The following is an 11,619-nucleotide window of genomic DNA, read 5'->3' on the forward strand; positions in this document are numbered from 1 at the left end:
TCTTCTATGCGTATAATAGGGTTATAATCTTAATCATAACGGTTTCCTGTAACAAGTACCAGGAAATCATGTGTAAAGTAATCTTATTAGATAATTATTCTACGTAACAAAGGTGGTCCTTGTATAGTGACCTTGTTACGACGACATAACTCATCCCCCCTTACGATGGAGGCGTAATGACGGCTGCGACCGAAGCTGGACTTCAGGTTCAGGTTGGTGTTGAGCTGTGATTTGCGCCGTTCTAGGTTTCCACCAGAGATTGTAAATTGCTATTCCAACTCCAGTGAAGAATACTACATCGGTATAGATGGCCAGCTAGGTATTGTAGGTATGGTTATTATGTCTTCTTCCGGGATGTTGATTTCTTCCGAATTTTTTATAGCATCCTTTTAGGTTGTTTAGTTTCAATTTAATCGGTGCCACGTATGGTGTTTGGTATGCTCGAGGTAATGGTATGGTTTCTCGTTGATGTATCTCTGATGAGTTGATAAGATTCTATCTTGAATCTGGATTTTGCAGCTACTGTCTGTTGTTATTAGGAATACAAATTTATTTCGTTTATATTGAACATCCTTGTTGCAGATGGTTTTTATAACCTCTTCTTGTTTCATGATTACATCCAGCTGTTGTCTTTGATTTGTTGAATGATGTTGTTTTGGTAACTTGCTGTTGCGTACGTGCAGTTATGCGGCTCTTGAGTATTAGTTGAGCTATGCAATCATTGGAGTGTAATAAGGTTTGCCATTCAAGATGCTTACTTCATATTCTGTTATTCTGCTACAGGGTTCATGGGGGTATGCAAACTCGTTATTTCCCAAGATAAGGACAGTGTTGTTATTATTAGGGATAGAATATAGGTGTAGGAGGTTATATGGCCGTTCCGCCACTATAGGTATGTCCAGAATAAAGTTTAGTGTTTCATTAGTGCTGTAGGCTTTTACTTTGATGGCCTTTTCCCACAAATGAATATTGTTAATATTTGGTGCGAATGCTAAATTACCGTTGATTTCATTTTGTATTTGATTGAGTTCTTCGATTAAATACGAAACGTCGATTATGCTAGGGTGCATCTTTTCTAAGTGCGAGAAAGTTATCGCATTTTATAGGGATCCTAATCTATCGTAAAGTTGCTGAAGTGAGCTTTCAATTTGATTGAATATAGTTACTGTTAAGAAATTGGTTTCGAATTCCGTCCTTTGCACAATATCTATCTATTGTCCTGTTTCTTTTGGTTACTTTTAACTATGTTTAAATTACTCTCGTAATCTCTCATGGAATTCTGCATTATGTTTATGCTTTTACGTTGGTTTACCCTATGTCATTGATGATTTTATTAATCTTATTTCGTTATCGAGTTTGATAGCATCTTCTTGGTCGAGGTTTCCTGAAATAGATTTTATTATTGAACCTAAGCCGTTTATTAAGCCACGTCTCTGGCGGTAACTTGTCTTAAAACCTACGGTATTCAATCCTAAATAAAGTAACTTACTTTCTATGTTATCTATGAGGTACAAGTCGTCGGAAATATCTGCGAACCTGGCTTAATGACGTCATACAAACTGGAGAGATAGCAAAAAAATTGAAGATGTAAAAATAAAAAATATTTTATTTGTGTACTTATTTTTATTGATACTCGTACCTACTTGAAATTTACAAATACTTATTATTTACATTATTTAAAATTCAAATTATTTACAAATAATACAAAGAAAAAGTAGAGAGGAAGAGAAAGTGGCGAAACTATTCTAGAAAAGCCTCGACACCAGACATGGTAGCGCTGTCGTTTTCGTCATCTTCTCTCAAAAAAACATGTTGTCTTCGGTTTCGCTGTCACTGTCTTCTCCTCCTAATGAAATTATTAATTCGCGTTCTTCATGTTCATATAATCTGTCATTATGCCAAAACTTATCTCTTAAGCGATCAACATGGTTGCATTCTTTTTTCCAATCTTCCGGGGTTATACTTTGGATCGCTGCCTTTGTTAACCTTTCTATATCTTTTTCTGATTGGTCAATATTTTTGTCTGCCACCCTTTGTTTCATCAAATTCCAAACATACTCAATAGGGTTGAGATCACAGTGGTAGGGTGGCAGACGTAATACCTCATGTCCATGAGCTCTAAATATTTCATCGATGAAATATACCTTCTCAGGTTTATTTCTTTGAATCAACATATACAGTTCTCTTTTAGTCATTTCGTCATCAAATTCGATGTTGTGTTCTTGCAGCCATGTTTGCATTTCGTTTTTACGTGCACTGAAATTTGGCGGCTTATTTGCCTGCTTACTGTGATAGGGCGCGTTGTCCATGACAATTATTCCGTTGGGTGGAAGGTTCGGTATCAATTTCTCTTTAATCCATTTGGTAAAATTGGACGCATGCATTTCGTCATGGTAATCACCGGTTGTTGATTTACACTTATATAGGAGCTCGGCTCCTTGTATGAAACCGTTCTCATTACCTGCGTGTACCACAATCCAGCGCTGACCAGGAGAGTGATTTATTCGGACACTGGAATCACTACTATTTTGCCAACATTTTGAGACAGTATAGTGTGAATGTATCCAGGTTTCGTCGATAAATGTAACTGGTTTTTTTTCGGCACCACGTTCGTCATTTTCTTTCAGTCGCCTTAAATATTTTGCTCTCCAGGCTGCTATTTCAGGTCTTTGCACCAAAAAATCGCGTTTTCGTTTACATTTTTTAAAGCTGTACCCCAAATCATTTATTAGTATGTTTCTTAGGGCGTCTTTTTGGCCGGGAAAGTTGAGCTCCCGTTTTGCTATTGTAAGAATCTTTTTTAAAGTAGGTATTTCTTTTCTTGTGGTATAAAAACTTTCAACCAATGAGCGTATCGCGCATAAATCAAAATTATCTAGATCTATTTTCTTTTTGTATTTTTTACGCTTTTTCCCTGGTGTCGAGAGCTTGATAGTGTCCGTGGCAACTGAAGCTGAAGTACTAGGTTGTGGATGCTCACCATCTTCGAAGGACGTCATGTCTTCCTGAACATTCGCTGCTCGCGCTGTTTCTGTTTGTATTTTTTTTGCTTCACGTTTTATTGTCATTATTGTCGTTTTAGATAAACCAGTTGCCGCACAAGCCCTTTTTGTTGCTTGTTCAACCGGCACAGTGAAAGAGCCGTGTTTTTTTTCATTTTCAAAGAATTGGATTACTTTGAGCACTAAATTCCGCTCTGCACTATGTATAGTCCTACCCATCTTACATACAGCACTAAATAGGTAGTTTATGTAATATTTCACCAAACAGAGAAACAATAAACACTAAAATGCGATTACGAAAGCAAGAATAATACACGTGCGTCGGCGATTGCGTTGGCAACGGTACTGGATCGGCGAAAACGGGGCGGGGTGCGGGGAAGCGCCAGGGGAAGCGCATTCCAGCGAGGTTCGCAGATATTTCCGACGGCTTGTAGTCTATTTGCTTAAAGATATTGGTTAAGTCTGCTGAACTGTTTTGTTTCAACTTTAGTGTATAATAATTGCTACATATCTCTACGTATATCTCTAATTTTTATTGTATAATAGATAACTGCTACGTGATAAGTGTCGATCTGATATTGAGCTTTTGCTTCGTTTAATACCAGAATACCATTATGGTTATCTATTGGCTGTATGGTCGCTGTTGTTGTGGCGAGCTGGAGCACTGCGAGGCAGGCGATGGCGTTCCTGAAACATTTTCCGGGCGTCTTAACCCTTAAATGCATAAAACTTGCTTTTATTCTAAAAAAAAATAATTCAGCTTATAAATTAGCTATAGAATTACGTAAAAATTATAAAAAAAATCAAAGCCACGCGTTATTATTTATTTTTGCCAAAAAACACCATACGCCGTTTTTAGCACTGCATGCATTCGACACATAAATTATGTAGTACATTCATTTTTTTTGAATTGCATTAAAACAATTTGTAGACTTCTTTGCACAGAAACGTACCATACACTTACTGCACATAGTAACTGTTTTCAAATTACATGATGGGAACATACACCTTTGTCTGACAAGCATTCTTATTTGTTCATGTCCCACTCCATCGAGTATCACATCAAATGAGGGCAAAGCTTGACATGGTTTTCCTTTTCTTATTTTGGAAGGAGGCTCCTGCATAGAACTTGAACTTGGACGACCCCTTGCAACAGGTGTGGAGTAATTGCATAATATGTCCGCTAGCTCTGACCGGGAACTTCCTAGGTCCATAATTTCTTTTTTAGTGGTGTTTTTTCGACTGCGTTCTCGCTTGTAGAGAATCCATGCGTTGATGATACTTAGATCCAAAAGATGGTTAAATATTCTCATGTACCATTTCCTGCTTTTGATCTGAATTTTATATCGACCTAGATGGGCGTCCATTAGGTCTACTCCTCCCATATGCGCATTATATTCCTTCACTAATCTCGGGCATTTAATTTTGATTTTTCGTTTCTCTTTTTTATCATAGCGTTCTATTTTTTCTACTGGTTCAGCTCCAACGTATGTAGAAGTAAGGATAACTTGTTTGTTGTCTTTCCAAGAGACTGCAGTAATCTCAACATCATCGACATTTCTGGTATATTCTGCGTACGTTCCTCTCGGCACAGAGCTTTTCATGACCTCTTGTTTGGACGGTAACTTACACGTTTTTCCTAAACGATTTCTTTGGATAGTACCTAAGGAATATATACCTTGCGTTTTAAAAAAATGCAGCAGTGGTATGGATGTGTAATAATTATCGAAGTACACAATGTGGTTTCGTTGGCGAGGGAACACTCTCAGTAGCTTCATAACAGTTTGTGCCACCACTCCAATGTCAGGTTCATCTGGAGGCCTCTCTTCATTTTCTGCATATATAATAAAGTTGTACGCATAGCCAAGCAAGCTACAAAGCACAAATAGTTTGAAGCCCCACTTGTGAGGCTTATTAGGCAGATATTGTTTCAAAAAGTGTCCCACCTTGGTTGGGCACATCTGTTCGTAGATGGACATTCTTTGTGCTATAGGTACACTACAAAACCTTTGGTTCAAGCGATCTATCACAGGTCGAAGTTGGTGTAATTTATTATGATCTTGATGACTCACTGGCAGGTGTTTTGTGTTATCATTGAAGTGTAATATTCTTCTTATCTTTTCAAATTTATTTACAGCCATAGCTTCTCGAATTGGGTTGAACCCAAATTTACCCCAGTATGATCTTATGTTGGGGTAGCGGTAGACAGACATGAAAGTAGAGACATATTTGAGAAAATCATTATTTGTCAATATTTCAGTTCGATTGGGCTGTTGTTGAATAGCGTATAAGTTTGATTCTTTAATAATGATTTCTATCAACTCATCAGTAAAGAAGTAATTGAAGAATTGGAACGGCGTGCTTAGCTCCATGATGTCATTAGGGAATTCATCAGACCTTAAAAACGCTATTTTATCTTCCTCAAAAACCAGGTTCCGTTTCCTCCACGATAGATTTCGACTGGTTGACAAGAAACTTGAGCTCTGAGAAGTACTTATAGCGTTGACATCTACAAGTAAAGGAGGATCATTATCACAGCCAGGAGCAACGTCATCGCCTTCCAAAGGTGGATCATCTTTATTGAACTGCTCACCACTCTCAGCAACAGCTCCTTCGTCAGCTTCTAAATCATCCAAAAGTTCCTGCCGACTTGGATAGAAATCAAATTCACCTCCATCAGATTCGCCGTCATCTTCGAAAAGTTCGCCATTTTCTAGCTGGCGAAGAAGTTCTTCCAAATTATTATCTTTCATAACTAAGAACAAAATCAAAACCAAGCTCAAACCAAGCAGCAAAAGAGCAAAACCTATAAAATCATCAGAAACCATAAGCCAAGGAAAGAAATTTATACATACATGCATGTTGGGTCGTTTTCGGGACAATGCTAATTTTGTCGTTTTACATGTTACTTCTTAGGAAATTCACACAAATTTTGATGTACAAAATAAAAGGAGGAACATACCTGCGTCATCAATATTATTTCTCGCAAATATATATCAAAATACGCTTGATTGGATTCGATTGAAAAATTCAAATTTCATTAAGAGCAAAGACAACGGGACTCGTCTACAATTTGACAGGTTTTTAAAAATGGCTGACATGTCCATAGACAAAACATTATTTTCTTTGATCATTAAGGTCCACAGAGTGTTTTTATACCAGGAAAAATTGTGATAGACCATAGTTTGGTGTTGTAATTGAGAACAAAGTTGTTGTGCCGTTTTCGGCACAAAATGCATTTAAGCGGAAGTGGACTCTATTCGTTTTAGCGTTTACATGTTTTCCTACGATTTCCGCAATTTGTTCTGGGTGTATGCGTACAATCGTATAGAGGGTCCTAGGTACTTTGGTTCGAGTTTGTTATTTCTAGCCGTTTTTGCTACTTGTTTATATACTATGTCGCCTACTTTAAATTGTGCTGTCTCTTTATTTTTGTTGATTTTTTCTATTACTTGTTGTTTTACAGTTAATTAAGTGAGTCACAAAATGTGTTGAAATTACTTTAATTAATCAGTTACAATAATTAAGACTTAACTAAATATAACTATTTAATCGGCCCGATATTAGGTACACGACAAATAATCTATATTATAAACTTAACTAGTTGAGAATTGACCGGTCCGATATGAGGTATCCGATCAAAAGCTTCTGGTTTCTGTTGTCCGTTTCCTTATATAACGTAGTTGCGTAAGAGGGGTACTGGTATTGGGTATGCGGGGCAAAGGGAGTGCAATGGATATGTAACAAGTTAATAATTGTTTATTGATTGTTGCGTATTTTCCATAATTTGTTTGTTTGGTAACAAATTCTAATGGACTTCACTGTCCGTACGTATAGGAGTTCAAAGGCCTTAAACCCTGTGGCGGAATGAATCGTGTTGTTATAGGCTATTATCGCGTACTTCATTAAGTTGGTAGATTCATCTTTGTTAAACGCTGTATTCTAATGATTTCTGCTAGTGTGGAGTGTAACCTTTCTATAGGTGAATTAAAATGTGCATATTGTGTATTGCACATATGTCTGTTATTATTTCAATGTCAAATTTTGAATCGGAATCTTTGGAATCTTTTTGGGTACTCCTACTGAGAACAGACTTAATAGGGCCTCAGCTATGTGAATGCTAGTTGAAGCGGTTAGCGGCATACCTCTAACCGCAAGCAATAGCAATAGCTTGGGCGTATTTTGTGAAGTTATCTATGATAGTTAAAAATGTTGTACCTCCGCTACTGTACAAGTCCATAAACATATGTTCCATTGGTTTATGCGGTGTGTCTGTTAGAGGTAAGGGTAGCTTTAACGGGTTACGTTCGCACTTGCTTTTTAAGCAGCTGTCAAATTTATTAATACATTTTTGGATCGAAGTTAGCATATTAGGCCAGTGATAGTTTCTATGAATGTTTGTATGTTTCTTGAATTCCTCTATGTATCGTCTTACCTTCGTGATATTTTCTGATCAATTATTTGTTCGGGAATGTTCTCTATTCATGCATCTTATTAATTTCGGTCCGCGATTATTAAATATATTTTTGTATGCTTCACAAAATATTGGAAAGTATTCCTCGTGATGGAAATAAGTGGAAAATTCTATCTGGTATTGTATGTTTCTTTAGGAATTGTATGATTTGCTCTCTTGTATTGTTTATTGGGATCCATACATCTTTAATTACTATGTTTTCTTTTAGACATAGACATAGACATAAGATTTATTACAATCAAAAACACACACATAAACACACAAAATCACAATACTTAAAGAAAAAAATAAAATAAAAGATCAAAAACAATAAAAATTCCCTTTTGCCATTCAGTTCGCTTCCAGTGTGCAATGTGTGTGTACTGTGCTTGTAATTGGCCCTGGCTCAGCATTATGCTGAGGAGCAAAAAGTTCCACAGCGCTGGTCATTCTGCCAGAGACCACAGCAACTAGTTTGTGCCTCTAATAAAATAAAATAAATAATAATAATAATATTAAAGTTAGAAGTGTGAGTAAATCGTGTGTAACGGTGTATAATAAATTAAATTAAAAGTTAAAAATAAGAATAATTGTAAATAAGTAGATATTTTTTGTTTTATGGGTGGATAAAAACTAAATTTCGTGGGACTTTTGTTGAATAAGTAGATGTGTTTTATAACTGCGACTAAAATTCGACTTTAATTGAAGACTCTTCAGCGGAGGAGGGATATTGTTCCAGTACTTCGTCGCGCTATATTTAAAACTCCCACGAAATGAAGCCGTCCGATGCTGGGGAATGGCCAGCTTTTGATCTATTGTCTATTCTATATGTATCTTCCGGTGTTTTTCTGATATGAAACTGTATTAGTTGTCTATCAATTGCGTCGTCTATTTTTGGTATGTTATCAGTGGTTGTTTTAGTAGTTTTTGATTGCGAGGGTTGTGTTTGTTCTTGATGCGGTATTATAATGTCAGGTTGTGTTTCAGTATCTTGTGGTTCATTTGTGTTATCGGGCGTGATTGGTATATCTAATAGCGTTCTTATGTCTATATTTTCCAAGTCTATGTCTTCCGCTGAAGTACTTGGTTGAGGGTTATTAACATTTGTATCTAATTGATTATGGTGTACTTTGTACTCTTGACAAAGCGTCCGCGTTTGTGTTGGCTTTGCCTTTTTTATATTGTACGTCATATGGTATAGTTAAGCTTTGAGTTGGAGTCTTTTATGGAAATTATCCATGTTAGCGGGCGATGGTCTGTGTATATAGTGAACTTTTTACCATATAGGTAAGGGCGTAAGTATTTTATTGCCCAGACTATACTTAGAAGTTCTTTTTCTATTGTAGAGTATCTTTGTTCTGTGTCTGATAGTGTTCGAGAAGCGTAAGCTACTGGTGTATCTGTTCCTATTGTTCCTTGCGATAGTACTGCGCCTATTACTGATGCATCTGTGGTGAGTATAAAGGTGTAATATTGGTGCATTAATTTACACCTCATTGCATTTTTCGAATGCTTGTGTGTATTCGGGCATTAAGTTGATTTTACTACCTTTTTTTAAGCACTTGGTTAGTGGTTTGGTAAGTCTTGTATAAACTTTCTAGTAGGCACTAGAAATGATTTTATTTCTTTGTGTTTTTGGTATTGGAAATTTTTTTACTGCCGCTATTTTGTCTTCATTTGGCATAAGGCCCTTTTGTAGAAATTCTGACTTATTTAATTGGATCTTTAAGTTGTGGGATCTGAATCTTTCAAATACCTGTTTGCATTTATTTAGGTATTCCTGTAAAGACGTAGAGTAAATTATTACGTCATCTAGGTACGTTATTACGTTGTCTATGCCTCTTAGTACTGAGTCCATTAATCTTTGAAAAGGGCTAGGGGCATTTTTTTGACCAAACGGCATTCTGAGGAATTCGTAATGTCCTCGATTGCATTTCTACTTGGTGGAAACCAGACGTTAGGTCTAGGGTAGTGAAATACTGAGCTCGTCCTAACTTATCTAAAATGTCATCTATGTTTGGTAATGGGTATTTGTCTTCTATAGTTTTGACATTTAATTTTCTGTAGTCTATTACAAGTCTGTACTTTTGTTCTCCTGTTGCGTCTAATTTCTTGGGTACAATATGTACCGGGCAAGACCATGGGTAATTACTTTCTTGTATTATGTTCTGTTCGAGGAGTATGTTTATTTGCTTATTTATTTCCTCTTTTTGTTTTGGTGCCAATCACGAATTCGACAGCCCGGACTCGCAAAAAAAACCCAGTAATTAGCTTAGTACTTTATTAATAAACTTATAATTAAATTACAAAACTACATCCGTTATCGATGCTAGATACGAATGGAATGATCAACAATTTTATTAAATTAAAATGTTAAAAGCGGTAAATGCTGGATCAGCAGAGGAATTCCTCGAAGCCGGCACATTCACCATACACGTGCCGCGATGTCAGCGATGTACTTTAGGGTACCGTATGTAATTTGCCTGTCTATAATTTCGTACAATATTGGTTTGTTATCAGATAATCTTAATTGATGTTTTATTTCATGTGTGAATGTTAATGTAGTTTCTCACAGTGAAATGTGTCTCTATAATTAAAACAAAGCTTTTTAATTTCGCGATATTCTTCCTGATTCATGTGGGTCGTTCTGAGTCTTTCTAGATTTTGTTTTAGTAATCCATCTAAGTTTTCGTCGTTTTGATTGTATTTCAGGGTTATTAACTTATTGTCTGAATTTAGGCGTTGTAGGTTTACATCAGGGATGCACAGACTTATTAAGACTAGGAGCCACTCGTGCAAATTATGAACTGATGGCAGGCCGCCAGAAGTATAGGTAATTAAAGACAATAAAGAATTGATATTAATGTATTAAAATTGAAAAATAATTTATTAATTTGAACTGCATAGTGCTTACAATCTTTTTTATATTTGGCTCAAATTTACTTGTAGCAACACGTAAAACTGCTTCCAAACTTTCATTTGCAAGGCGGTTTCGATTTTTTGTTTTATTATTATTTAGCATTGACAAGGTTCGTTCACATATATAGGTAGAACCAAATAAGCTGGCACATTTCAGAGCGTTTATGCGCAACTCTTTGTACGTATTTTTATCAATGCAGCGGTAAAAGTTCAGCTTTCGTTGAATTTGTTGTGTAAATCTTGGTCGTTTTGAATGTCGATAATTTCTAACTGCATTGACTCTGGATTTTTCAACTGAAATCGTGAAAGGATTGCTGAATATATCCAACAGAGGTTTCACTTTTTTAAACTCCGAAAATCTGTCTTGAAAAGATTGAATCAAAATATCTGCCTTTTCTACACAACTGAAATTAATCGCAGTTTTGTTGAATTTTTCAGCCATTTTCTTATAATTCTGAAAATGATTGTAAATTCCAGAATTCTATTGCGTTCTGAAAAGTGTCAGCTTGCATTGAAAGGATGATACATGAGCGTAGAGCTGGGATATCAGTTGATTTTTCCTTGAAGCCGTGTGTTCAAGACATTCAAATGATTTGTAATGTCAACTAATAAAGCCAAATCACACAACCGTAGTTTTACATCAATCCTTTTCCCAACATTTTCTATGGTTTTACCAAAAATCGAGTTATTCATGAGATTGTAGAAATCCTTTTTAAATTAGTTTGTAGCTGCTTGCCTTTTGGCTTTGCCTAAGCCATGGAGATTGTTGAAAAGATAATACTCTGTGGATTTTTTTGCAAACTAAACCATTTTCAATAAATTGTTTCAAATTCATATAGTGAATAGTATAGTTTTGTTTGTCGTTGAGAGTGAGCAATAGCTTCTTAGTTATACCAGTAGTGCCTTTGGTTTCAGCGCAAAACGGGTCGTCATTGTGTAGATCATGAAGGGAATGTGGATACTCCAAGTCCACTTCTAAAATATATCCTATATCTGAATCAGATCGTTGAGCGAGAATGTCAAATTTTTTAATTTCACAATCACTCAACCATACAAAGTTAGAATGGGGTAGGTGTTGACGCATAGCATGACCATACAAATTATTAACATCCAAGTACACTATAAAATTGCTTTCACCTGCTGTTCGATTGATGGGATCCGTAAATTTACTATTGGATTTACCATTCCTTTTTGAAACTTGACTGATCCCACCTCGAATGCCTGATTGTATAAATTGAAGCATCT

The 11,619-nt window shown here is 36.1% G+C and overlaps 1 long non-coding RNA gene and 1 pseudogene across 1 annotated transcript; one reads left to right on the plus strand and one right to left on the minus strand.

Annotated features, from left to right (window-relative positions):
• Positions 1 to 225: 225 nt before the first annotated feature.
• LOC125058898 lies at positions 226 to 5,755 on the minus strand (annotated as a pseudogene).
• A 2,928-nt stretch (positions 5,756 to 8,683) lies between these two features.
• Positions 8,684 to 11,001, plus strand: LOC125058254. The gene is made up of 2 exons (XR_007118362.1): positions 8,684 to 9,638; positions 10,893 to 11,001. It is a non-coding gene; the product is annotated as an uncharacterized LOC125058254 (long non-coding RNA).
• Positions 11,002 to 11,619: the final 618 nt, after the last annotated feature.

Source organism: Pieris napi, chromosome 18, assembly GCF_905475465.1.
Source record: "Pieris napi chromosome 18, ilPieNapi1.2, whole genome shotgun sequence".
NCBI classification, from domain to species: Eukaryota; Metazoa; Arthropoda; class Insecta; order Lepidoptera; family Pieridae; genus Pieris; species Pieris napi.